We start from the raw sequence: 14,159 nt of genomic DNA, 5'->3' as shown, positions 1-14,159 counted from the left end.
TCAATCTTAAAGGATATTGTTGAATAATTCAATTTTTGTTCTTATTATTTTTATTTTTATTTTTATTTTATTTTTATGGGATATTTGCCTCTTCTATCCATTAAGTTATTCGGTATTCTGGAGTATTAGGAGATATTGATAGTTGTTTATGTGGAGGGAGCCGAACTCCGAGGGGAGATCCCAGTGCCGCTAAACAGCAAACCTCAGGATTTCCCATCAGAGGTGGGCACCCCCCACCAACATCTACAGGAAACCGAACAACTCAAAGTCTGAATTGAGTCCTCGTGGAAGGAGTGTTTCAAAATCAAAAATTCGTCTAGATTCCTGCCTTGACATCCTGGCAATATGGTCTCCTCCTCTCCAGTGCACATCCACTTTTTCAAAGGCTACGAAGACCATACCTTCAGGATTTTTATTATGATATTCTTTGTAATGTAATGAGAGAGAGTGCTTTTCATAGCCGTTTTTTATATTTGTGATGTGTTCTGACAGTCTTTTTTTTAATGTACGTTTTGTCCTCCCAATGTATTGTTTCTTGCACTGGCACTCTATCATATACAGAATGTTGCTAGAGCTACAGGTCAGAAACTCCCTTATTTTCCATGTAAAGGAGTTTACCCGGGATTGAATTTCGGTGGTCTTTCTAGGAAACGATGTTAGTTTGCATATCCCACATTTCCCACATTTGTAGAAGCCACTCAAATTCAACCAACCTTGCATAGATAATTTGTTCTTTTTGTCTATAACTGTTGGTGCCACCTTTAAAGATAAATTCTGAGCTCTTGTGTATGTTATTTGAGGACCATTACTGACCAAAGGGCCTATTAGTCTGTCATTCAACAGATGATGCCAGTGCTTTCTCACTATTCCTTCTATCTGTTTGTGTTGTTTGTTGAAGGGTAATATTATTCTCCTTAATTGATCTTGTTCTTCTTCTTTTCTAACATCTTTTATTTTTTCCATAAAGAAAGTCTCCCTATGTATAGTTTTAACTTTTGTGAGTGCCTTATCCAATACATTGCTTGGGTAATTCTTATCTAGAAAACGTTTCTTCATAATTTCGGCCTCTTTCTCAAAATCAGTTACATCTGTACAGTTTCTTTTTATGCGTTTAAATTGACCCATCGGGACTTCAAGCAACCATCTTGGTAGATGGCAGCTTGAAAACAGTATGTAACTGTTTCGAGATACCTCTTTTTGATATGTACTGCATATTAGCTGGTTATTCTGCACTCTAATTAGTAAATCTAAAAATTCTATTCTCTCCATATTTATATTGGCAGAAAATTTTAAATTGTATGCATTGGTGTCAATATCTGAAAGAAATATATTCAGATCATCCCTCGTACCTTTCCAGATAAATAGGATATCATCAATAAACCTATGCCAGAGTACCAGGCTTGCCCCCAACCTGGGCAGAATCTCCTCACATTCCCACTGCGCCATGAATAAGTTTGCATAGCTGGGGGCAAACCTGGTACCCATGGCAGTTCCTCTAGTCTGGAGATAATAATCTAGTTTATAAGCAAAATAGTTGTGGGTTAGAATAAATTTTACCCCTTCTGCTATGAAGTCTATTTGTTTCTCAGGGAGATCACTATGTATTTTTAATTGACTCCTCAATGCTTGTATTCCCTGATTATGGTTAATAACTGTATAGAGGGAACTTACATCCAAAGTCCCCAATATCCAGTCCGTTTCATATTTTAACTCCTCCACTATTTTGATAACTTGAGTTGTATCTCTAATATATGCAAAATTCTTTTTTACACTCGGCTGTAGAAGTTTGTCAATGTATTCTGACAAATTGGAGGTTAGTGAACCTATGCCAGAGATGATCGGTCTCCCTGGGGGATTCATTAGATCTTTATGGACTTTGGGGAGACAGTAAAATACTGGTAGTCTGCTTTGGGTGGTACTAATATATTTAAACTCCTGTTCGTTTAAAATTCCCTTTTCCCAACCATCTCTAGCATAGTTCACCAACTCCCCCATATATTCTTTTGTGGGGTCCCTCGTCAGTTTGGAGTATGTGTCAGTATCCGACAGTTGTCTTTGACATTCTGTCTCATATTTTTGTGTCTCCAAAATGACAATGGCTCCTCCCTTGTCAGCAGGCCGTATAGTAATTTTTTCTGTCTCTTGTAATTGTTTTAAGGCCTGTTTTTCTTGTGTTGATACATTGTTTCCAATTCTTCCATTTATTTTTAGTTTTCTTATATCTTTTTCTACAGATTTTTTGAATGCTGCCATTTCATGGCCAATTTGCTGCCTTGGATACATCTTACTCTTTGGTTTTAGATTTGTATGTATAAAGGTGTCCTTCTCCACAGAATTTCTAATTATGGGGTTCCTCATAAAGTGTTTCCTTAGGCACAATTTTCTAACAAATTTTTCTATTCCAATATAGATATCAAATTTGTTAGCTTGTGCTGTAGGGGCAAATTTAAGTCCCTTATTCAACAATTGAATCTGAGTTGGGGTAAGCGTTGTCTGACTAAGGTTAATAATTGAATCTCTTTCCTTCTGGAGTTTTATTATCTGTGATTCCTTCTTCCCTTTTCTCTTTCCCCTCCTTGTCCCCTTTGATCGTAGTGATATTGGTACCGGTTTGGGATATCTTTTTCTCTCCTCCCCTGATACTCCCCCTCCCTGGGATTGTATTGAGTTTGATATTGGTCTCTGTATCTCAGGTTGTATTGATGACCAGTTTCCTGAAAATGGTCCGTTTTTGGGGGGGATTTCGCTCGTTCTGGTGTTGTGTGTCTCATTTGACGTGCTTTCGTTTTGTGGTGTGGAGGGGTCCCATCTAAAAAATGGTTATTTGTAATTGGTTCATACCTATTTCTCACCGGGATTTCATATTCTATATGTTGTCTATCTTCTCTCGTATGTTCTGCATTCATCCCTATATTTATATTCGGTGTGTAGTGATTTTCAGCTGGTATGTATTTATCCAATTCTCCTCTGGTGGTTTTTTTCAATTTTTTACTTTTTTTATTAATTATCTCCTGTTCTATTAATCCTAAATTTTTGCAGATTCTTTGTTGCCAATTAGTGATTTCTTCACTCATGGGCAATTTCTGTATTGTTTCTTTAATTTTTAGGATTTTTTCTGCTGTTTCTTCTAAAATTTGTTTCCTCCTTTTGATAATTAATTCCACTAGTGCTATGGATTGTTTCACCAATAGGTTATCCCATTCTTCTTTGAAGGAATCAGTTATCAAATCCATAGCTGGGTTCTTAGAGAGCTGTAATCCTTTGGGTATTATACCCAATTCTAGATGTTTCCCTAGGGATTTAATCTCCCACTTTTGCTTTAGTTGCCTAATCAATAAGGTTTCCAGCTCTCTAAAAGACTCCGCTATGGATTTCTCCATAGATCCATTTGAGTTATGTATATTGGTCTCCTCAAAAGAAAAAGTTTCCAACCTGACATTTTGGTTCTCTATAAACTGCCAGATGTCCATACTAAGCAGACAATGGGGGGCACACTGATATATAGGTGAATATAGTATCAAAAGTAAAGTATAATTATATCGTGGCTCACCCTTATCTGTTAGCGTGGTTAAGGTGCTCTGTTTTTTGGATGTCTCACCCGTTCATCCAATGTAACAAATGTACTTCAAATGCAAAAATAAAAATAAAAACAGGCACTCACCAGCTGGTATGTCTATAGTAGAATGTTTATATAAAATATCACATAAAATATCACATAAAATATAAAATACAAAATAAAATGCAATGTATCATAATATGCACTGGGGTTGGCACATATATTATATCACATCCGCTCTGTTGCGCAAAATACAAATATTATAGTGATATATTTCAGAAGAGTTGCTTCAATAAAAGAAAAAGAAAAAAAGTGATACTATGTATGATAAATAAGATCAAAAATCTGTGACAGAAATGTCCCGTATAAGGATTAATACCTGTGAATGAAGGGTTATTCAAAAGTGAAAAAAACTGCTGAATGAGCAGCTGTAAAGAACTTGCATGTGTCTTCTTAGGTGATAATTGTGTCCATATAGATTGATGTAGCAACTAATGTAGCGCTAATATAGAGATGTGAACCATCCGGTTTCACCAGCATACAAAGTCCGCACTCAGGGTTCAGTATATATTGAAGTAGACGGGTTTTATGAATGGGGCGTCCCCCTATCCGTGAACCCTCTTACCTTGCCCTTTTAGAATGCCAGTGTGATTTATGCTGCCAATGGTCGCTGGATCCTTTATGTCACGATGTGGGATCCGGTACTTTAAATTCACTGCTTACTGCCCTCCAGTCTCGGCGTTCCACGTGATGTCTTTGCGTGTCGCCTTCCAGGAAGTAATGTGCAGGGATCGCGTAGTATCGCGATAAGTCTAACCAGTTTCGCTTTCACTGGGATCCAGATCACCAACAATGTGCTTGTATTGACCAACGATGTATAGGTCTCTTTCCTCAGGTTAGGGTGGGTAATTTGTAGCTTGCAGGACCAGCCAGACGCGTTTCGAGGGGTCTCCCTCTTCCTCAGTGGCTATATTGCAAGTGCTACTACCCTCTTCTTTATATGCTCCAGTGTTCACAAACCCCACCCTACACCCAGCATGAATGAATTATCCTCTAATTGGGCAATTTGCCTTATCCTCAGTGCATAGTGTTACATATATATCTCTATAGACAGTTTTACTTTTATTACAACTTATATTCTTAATAAAGTTAAAATAATGCATTAAAATATTTGATTTAAGGCACAAAAAGTCAGTATTCCTTATTTTCAGACAACCTTTATTTTTATATATATATATATATATTTTTTTAAATATGTTTTCTTATTGTTTTAAAATCTTCCTGTTATTTAAAATTTCATATTCATATTGTATAATGTTCCCATATATAGGGTTCCTCCAATCGTATCAAAAAAACAAAAAAACAAAAAAACGCATCTAACTCCAAAAAACGCATATGCGTTTTTAATGCGTTTTTGGTGCGTTTTTTGCAATTTTTTTTTTTTTTTTTTTTTTTTTAATTTTATTGCAGATTCCACTTTCTCATGTCTATTCCTGTTATCCCTCATCACTTGGGAACAAAATTCATCAATCTTAAAGGATATTGTTGAATAATTCAATTTTTGTTCTTATTATTTTTATTTTTATTTTTATTTTATTTTTATGGGATATTTGCCTCTTCTATCCATTAAGTTATTCGGTATTCTGGAGTATTAGGAGATATTGATAGTATCAATATCTCCTAATACTCCAGAATACCGAATAACTTAATGGATAGAAGAGGCAAATATCCCATAAAAATAAAATAAAAATAAAAATCAATATCTCCTAATACTCCAGAATACCGAATAACTTAATGGATAGAAGAGGCAAATATCCCATAAAAATAAAATAAAAATAAAAATAAAAATAATAAGAACAAAAATTGAATTATTCAACAATATCCTTTAAGATTGATGAATTTTGTTCCCAAGTGATGAGGGATAACAGGAATAGACACGAGAAAGTGGAATCTGCAATAAAAAAAAAAAAAAAAAAAAAATTGCAAAAAACGCACCAAAAACGCATTAAAAACGCATATGCGTTTTTTGGAGTTAGATGCGTTTTTTTGTTTTTTTGATACGATTGGAGGAACCCTATATATGGGAACATTATACAATATGAATATGAAATTTTAAATAACAGGAAGATTTTAAAACAATAAGAAAACATATTTAAAAAAATATATATATATATATATAAAAATAAAGGTTGTCTGAAAATAAGGAATACTGACTTTTTGTGCCTTAAATCAAATATTTTAATGCATTATTTTAACTTTATTAAGAATATAAGTTGTAATAAAAGTAAAACTGTCTATAGAGATATATATGTAACACTATGCACTGAGGATAAGGCAAATTGCCCAATTAGAGGATAATTCATTCATGCTGGGTGTATGGTGGGGTTTATGAACACTGGAGCATATAAAGAAGAGGGTAGTAGCACTTGCAATATAGCCACTGAGGAAGAGGGAGACCCCTCGAAACGCGTCTGGCTGGTCCTGCAAGCTACAAATTACCCACCCTAACCTGAGGAAAGAGACCTATACATCGTTGGTCAATACAAGCACATTGTTGGTGATCTGGATCCCAGTGAAAGCGAAACTGGTTAGACTTATCGCGATACTACGCGATCCCTGCACATTACTTCCTGGAAGGCGACACGCAAAGACATCACGTGGAACGCCGAGACTGGAGGGCAGTAAGCAGTGAATTTAAAGTACCGGATCCCACATCGTGACATAAAGGATCCAGCGACCATTGGCAGCATAAATCACACTGGCATTCTAAAAGGGCAAGGTAAGAGGGTTCACGGATAGGGGGACGCCCCATTCATAAAACCCGTCTACTTCAATATATACTGAACCCTGAGTGCGGACTTTGTATGCTGGTGAAACCGGATGGTTCACATCTCTATATTAGCGCTACATTAGTTGCTACATCAATCTATATGGACACAATTATCACCTAAGAAGACACATGCAAGTTCTTTACAGCTGCTCATTCAGCAGTTTTTTTCACTTTTGAATAACCCTTCATTCACAGGTATTAATCCTTATACGGGACATTTCTGTCACAGATTTTTGATCTTATTTATCATACATAGTATCACTTTTTTTCTTTTTCTTTTATTGAAGCAACTCTTCTGAAATATATCGCTATAATATTTGTATTTTGCGCAACAGAGCGGATGTGATATAATATATGTGCCAACCCCAGTGCATATTATGATACATTGCATTTTATTTTGTATTTTATATTTTATGTGATATTTTATGTGATATTTTATATAAACATTCTACTATAGACATACCAGCTGGTGAGTGCCTGTTTTTATTTTTATTTTTGCATTTGAAGTACATTTGTTACATTGGATGAACGGGTGAGACATCCAAAAAACAGAGCACCTTAACCACGCTAACAGATAAGGGTGAGCCATGATATAATTATACTTTACTTTTGATACTATATTCACCTATATATCAGTGTGCCCCCCATTGTCTGCTTAGTATGGACATCTGGCAGTTTATAGAGAACCAAAATGTCAGGTTGGAAACTTTTTCTTTTGAGGAGACCAATATACATAACTCAAATGGATCTATGGAGAAATCCATAGCGGAGTCTTTTAGAGAGCTGGAAACCTTATTGATTAGGCAACTAAAGCAAAAGTGGGAGATTAAATCCCTAGGGAAACATCTAGAATTGGGTATAATACCCAAAGGATTACAGCTCTCTAAGAACCCAGCTATGGATTTGATAACTGATTCCTTCAAAGAAGAATGGGATAACCTATTGGTGAAACAATCCATAGCACTAGTGGAATTAATTATCAAAAGGAGGAAACAAATTTTAGAAGAAACAGCAGAAAAAATCCTAAAAATTAAAGAAACAATACAGAAATTGCCCATGAGTGAAGAAATCACTAATTGGCAACAAAGAATCTGCAAAAATTTAGGATTAATAGAACAGGAGATAATTAATAAAAAAAGTAAAAAATTGAAAAAAACCACCAGAGGAGAATTGGATAAATACATACCAGCTGAAAATCACTACACACCGAATATAAATATAGGGATGAATGCAGAACATACGAGAGAAGATAGACAACATATAGAATATGAAATCCCGGTGAGAAATAGGTATGAACCAATTACAAATAACCATTTTTTAGATGGGACCCCTCCACACCACAAAACGAAAGCACGTCAAATGAGACACACAACACCAGAACGAGCGAAATCCCCCCCAAAAACGGACCATTTTCAGGAAACTGGTCATCAATACAACCTGAGATACAGAGACCAATATCAAACTCAATACAATCCCAGGGAGGGGGAGTATCAGGGGAGGAGAGAAAAACATATCCCAAACCGGTACCAATATCACTACGATCAAAGGGGACAAGGAGGGGAAAGAGAAAAGGGAAGAAGGAATCACAGATAATAAAACTCCAGAAGGAAAGAGATTCAATTATTAACCTTAGTCAGACAACGCTTACCCCAACTCAGATTCAATTGTTGAATAAGGGACTTAAATTTGCCCCTACAGCACAAGCTAACAAATTTGATATCTATATTGGAATAGAAAAATTTGTTAGAAAATTGTGCCTAAGGAAACACTTTATGAGGAACCCCATAATTAGAAATTCTGTGGAGAAGGACACCTTTATACATACAAATCTAAAACCAAAGAGTAAGATGTATCCAAGGCAGCAAATTGGCCATGAAATGGCAGCATTCAAAAAATCTGTAGAAAAAGATATAAGAAAACTAAAAATAAATGGAAGAATTGGAAACAATGTATCAACACAAGAAAAACAGGCCTTAAAACAATTACAAGAGACAGAAAAAATTACTATACGGCCTGCTGACAAGGGAGGAGCCATTGTCATTTTGGAGACACAAAAATATGAGACAGAATGTCAAAGACAACTGTCGGATACTGACACATACTCCAAACTGACGAGGGACCCCACAAAAGAATATATGGGGGAGTTGGTGAACTATGCTAGAGATGGTTGGGAAAAGGGAATTTTAAACGAACAGGAGTTTAAATATATTAGTACCACCCAAAGCAGACTACCAGTATTTTACTGTCTCCCCAAAGTCCATAAAGATCTAATGAATCCCCCAGGGAGACCGATCATCTCTGGCATAGGTTCACTAACCTCCAATTTGTCAGAATACATTGACAAACTTCTACAGCCGAGTGTAAAAAAGAATTTTGCATATATTAGAGATACAACTCAAGTTATCAAAATAGTGGAGGAGTTAAAATATGAAACGGACTGGATATTGGGGACTTTGGATGTAAGTTCCCTCTATACAGTTATTAACCATAATCAGGGAATACAAGCATTGAGGAGTCAATTAAAAATACATAGTGATCTCCCTGAGAAACAAATAGACTTCATAGCAGAAGGGGTAAAATTTATTCTAACCCACAACTATTTTGCTTATAAACTAGATTATTATCTCCAGACTAGAGGAACTGCCATGGGTACCAGGTTTGCCCCCAGCTATGCAAACTTATTCATGGCGCAGTGGGAATGTGAGGAGATTCTGCCCAGGTTGGGGGCAAGCCTGGTACTCTGGCATAGGTTTATTGATGATATCCTATTTATCTGGAAAGGTACGAGGGATGATCTGAATATATTTCTTTCAGATATTGACACCAATGCATACAATTTAAAATTTTCTGCCAATATAAATATGGAGAGAATAGAATTTTTAGATTTACTAATTAGAGTGCAGAATAACCAGCTAATATGCAGTACATATCAAAAAGAGGTATCTCGAAACAGTTACATACTGTTTTCAAGCTGCCATCTACCAAGATGGTTGCTTGAAGTCCCGATGGGTCAATTTAAACGCATAAAAAGAAACTGTACAGATGTAACTGATTTTGAGAAAGAGGCCGAAATTATGAAGAAACGTTTTCTAGATAAGAATTACCCAAGCAATGTATTGGATAAGGCACTCACAAAAGTTAAAACTATACATAGGGAGACTTTCTTTATGGAAAAAATAAAAGATGTTAGAAAAGAAGAAGAACAAGATCAATTAAGGAGAATAATATTACCCTTCAACAAACAACACAAACAGATAGAAGGAATAGTGAGAAAGCACTGGCATCATCTGTTGAATGACAGACTAATAGGCCCTTTGGTCAGTAATGGTCCTCAAATAACATACACAAGAGCTCAGAATTTATCTTTAAAGGTGGCACCAACAGTTATAGACAAAAAGAACAAATTATCTATGCAAGGTTGGTTGAATTTGAGTGGCTTCTACAAATGTGGGAAATGTGGGATATGCAAACTAACATCGTTTCCTAGAAAGACCACCGAAATTCAATCCCGGGTAAACTCCTTTACATGGAAAATAAGGGAGTTTCTGACCTGTAGCTCTAGCAACATTCTGTATATGATAGAGTGCCAGTGCAAGAAACAATACATTGGGAGGACAAAACGTACATTAAAAAAAAGACTGTCAGAACACATCACAAATATAAAAAACGGCTATGAAAAGCACTCTCTCTCATTACATTACAAAGAATATCATAATAAAAATCCTGAAGGTATGGTCTTCGTAGCCTTTGAAAAAGTGGATGTGCACTGGAGAGGAGGAGACCATATTGCCAGGATGTCAAGGCAGGAATCTAGACGAATTTTTGATTTTGAAACACTCCTTCCACGAGGACTCAATTCAGACTTTGAGTTGTTCGGTTTCCTGTAGATGTTGGTGGGGGGTGCCCACCTCTGATGGGAAATCCTGAGGTTTGCTGTTTAGCGGCACTGGGATCTCCCCTCGGAGTTCGGCTCCCTCCACATAAACAACTATCAATATCTCCTAATACTCCAGAATACCGAATAACTTAATGGATAGAAGAGGCAAATATCCCATAAAAATAAAATAAAAATAAAAATAATAAGAACAAAAATTGAATTATTCAACAATATCCTTTAAGATTGATGAATTTTGTTCCCAAGTGATGAGGGATAACAGGAATAGACATGAGAAAGTGGAATCTGCAATAAAATAAAAAAAAAAAAAAAAAAAAAAAAAAAATTGCAAAAAACGCACCAAAAACGCATTAAAAACGCATATGCGTTTTTTGGAGTTAGATGCGTTTTTTTGTTTTTTTGATACGATTGGAGGAACCCTATATATGGGAACATTATACAATATGAATATGAAATTTTAAATAACAGGAAGATTTTAAAACAATAAGAAAACATATTTAAAAAAAAATATATATATATATATAAAAATAAAGGTTGTCTGAAAATAAGGAATACTGACTTTTTGTGCCTTAAATCAAATATTTTAATGCATTATTTTAACTTTATTAAGAATATAAGTTGTAATAAAAGTAAAACTGTCTATAGAGATATATATGTAACACTATGCACTGAGGATAAGGCAAATTGCCCAATTAGAGGATAATTCATTCATGCTGGGTGTAGGGTGGGGTTTGTGAACACTGGAGCATATAAAGAAGAGGGTAGTAGCACTTGCAATATAGCCACTGAGGAAGAGGGAGACCCCTCGAAACGCGTCTGGCTGGTCCTGCAAGCTACAAATTACCCACCCTAACCTGAGGAAAGAGACCTATACATCGTTGGTCAATACAAGCACATTGTTGGTGATCTGGATCCCAGTGAAAGCGAAACTGGTTAGACTTATCGCGATACTACGCGATCCCTGCACATTACTTCCTGGAAGGCGACACGCAAAGACATCACGTGGAACGCCGAGACTGGAGGGCAGTAAGCAGTGAATTTAAAGTACCGGATCCCACATCGTGACATAAAGGATCCAGCGACCATTGGCAGCATAAATCACACTGGCATTCTAAAAGGGCAAGGTAAGAGGGTTCACGGATAGGGGGACGCCCCATTCATAAAACCCGTCTACTTCAATATATACTGAACCCTGAGTGCGGACTTTGTATGCTGGTGAAACCGGATGGTTCACATCTCTATATTAGCGCTACATTAGTTGCTACATCAATCTATATGGACACAATTATCACCTAAGAAGACACATGCAAGTTCTTTACAGCTGCTCATTCAGCAGTTTTTTTCACTTTTGAATAACCCTTCATTCACAGGTATTAATCCTTATACGGGACATTTCTGTCACAGATTTTTGATCTTATTTATCATACATAGTATCACTTTTTTTCTTTTTCTTTTATTGAAGCAACTCTTCTGAAATATATCGCTATAATATTTGTATTTTGCGCAACAGAGCGGATGTGATATAATATATGTGCCAACCCCAGTGCATATTATGATACATTGCATTTTATTTTGTATTTTATATTTTATGTGATATTTTATGTGATATTTTATATAAACATTCTACTATAGACATACCAGCTGGTGAGTGCCTGTTTTTATTTTTATTTTTGTTAGAAAGGGTTTGTCATATTTCATATGTCGTCTGATTTTCATTTTTTACATTATTCATGGGAGAACCTCTTGAGTCCACACCTCACTGAATCCTCATCTGATGGCCCACCTGAAGGTCAGGCATAATGAATAGTTGGCTGCAGGGAAGCAGCTACAAAGTGCTAGACTCTATACCAAAATTTTGAGAGAGAATAGACTTTCTGGCAGAGATGCAGTTAAAAAAAACAACTTCTGAGAAAACTTCCAACATGACCTGACAAATGAACAAATTGGGAGTGGGATAGAGGTAGAAAACACAGCCAGTAGAAAATACCAGATCAAACCTCCACCTCCTAAAGGGGTTGGGTTTAAAAATCTCAGACAAGCTTTTCACTAAAATAAAAAATTATGTTATGCTTGCCCATTTCCCTAGCGTCATGAAAACAAGCAGCAGCAGGTGGACCAAACTGCAGAGAACGGCACTGTAGAAAGTAGTGAGTGTAAGGCCCCTTACAGATGAGAGTATCCGGATTAGGTCCGGATGCGTTGCGTCTGCGATCAGGGAAAATCGTGCGAGTAGGTACGCAATTGCAGTCAGTTTTGACTGCGATTGCGTTCCGATGTTCAGTTTTTATTGCGCGGGTGCAATGCGTTTTGCACACGCGTGATAAAAAAATTTACTGTGGTACCCAGACACGAACCTGGACTTCTTCACTGAAGTTCAGGTTTGGGATCGGTGTTCTGTATATTTTATTATTTTCCATTATAACAGGAATTGAGACTGCAGACCAGAATTCTAAATTAATTGAGACCCCAGACCACAATCCAAAACTAATCAGACCTCAGATCAGACTATAAAAATAAACTCACACCCCAGACCAGACCCCTCTATTTACTGCTCGTTGCTCTGGCTTCTCTCCTAGGTGCCGCTGCAAACAAGGTCCTGACACTGATCATCACCAGGAGCAACAATCTAACCCTGGCCTTGTGTGCCAGGCTATTAGAGATCTGATGTGGCTGGGGGCTTGTGGGCCCCGTATGCTATTGCGTCCGCCTCAAGGCCTGTGGTCACCCCTCTGGTTGGCTGAACCTTCTCAGAGGCAGGACCCACGGTGATCAAATTAAGGCTAAGGCCACATGGAGATCTTGATCACACGACAGCTGTGGTGCCCAAATATCGCAGTGTAGTACAGTAGCCATAGAACTGAATGGGGTTGCAGCACGACTTGAATGTGTGCCACGTCCACAGAATGTCAAGGATTTCAACCATGCTGGATTTTTTGTGATTATGGGGTCATGGCAAATGTGCTGTGACCCCATTCATTTCTAAGGCTGCCCCGCTACACTGCCATACGTGGATGCCACAGCTGTAACCCCAGCCTACATAGTACTACTGTTATGAAGCCACTTTAATCCACATTCTGGAATAGTGAGCCGATGCATGAAAATTGTCTTATGTTGTTTGCGGTCAACTATACATCCAGAACAGCAGATGTTAATTTTCCTTTCCACCACGGCGCCACCAATGATAGGACTTTTCCTGGGTCCAGACTTTAAGTATTAGGCTACACAGAGCGGCGACCAGAGATGTCCCAGCACTTACTATTATTCCTGGGAGCCGCTCCGTTCGCCCTCTGTGCCCCATTACTGTCTCCTGCTCCATATGCTAATTACTATCGGAGCAATGGGGAGGAGACATCAGCTTCTCTCCTGGGCGTTCCTTCTCCCTGCGCTGCAATTGGACAGCGCTACAGCCAGAGAGAAGTAACGCCCACTAGAGAACCTGATGTCTCCTCCCCAGTAATTAGCATATGGAGCAGGAGACAGTAATGGGGCACAGAGGGCGAACGGAGCGGCGCCCAGGAATAATAGTAAGTGCTGGGACATCTCTGGGCGCCGCTCTGTGTAGCCTAATACTTAAAGTCTGCACCCATATAAGGTGGTCTTTAACACATAATACAGGAGGCAGGTGCCGGCAGCAGAATCGCATACGGGACACTACTCCTTTAGGCAAGTTTCCTATTGGTTGCTAGGGATGTTGCTAAGTGCTGATATTCACGATAAATTCGCAATAAATTCGCGATTAAAATATTTGTGAATCCGAATATATGGCACTATAGTCTAAATGTTTGTGAATTCTCGAAGTGGCGATATTCGCGATTAAAATTTGCAATACGAATATTCGCGCTCAACGCTACTGTACACCAGAAGTTCTGCATGCATTG

The 14,159-nt window shown here is 37.5% G+C and overlaps 1 protein-coding gene across 3 annotated transcripts in view; it reads right to left on the bottom strand.

The window, feature by feature from the left end:
• The window catches only part of LOC120996234, a 142,310-nt gene that overhangs the window by 32,309 nt on the left and 95,842 nt on the right, over positions 1-14,159 (bottom strand). The gene's annotated exons all lie outside the window — the stretch shown is intronic.

The sequence above is a fragment of the Bufo bufo genome, chromosome 3 (genome assembly GCF_905171765.1).
Source record: "Bufo bufo chromosome 3, aBufBuf1.1, whole genome shotgun sequence".
In the NCBI taxonomy this organism is placed as follows: Eukaryota; Metazoa; Chordata; class Amphibia; order Anura; family Bufonidae; genus Bufo; species Bufo bufo.
This window is presented reverse-complemented; position numbering and strand designations above follow the sequence as displayed.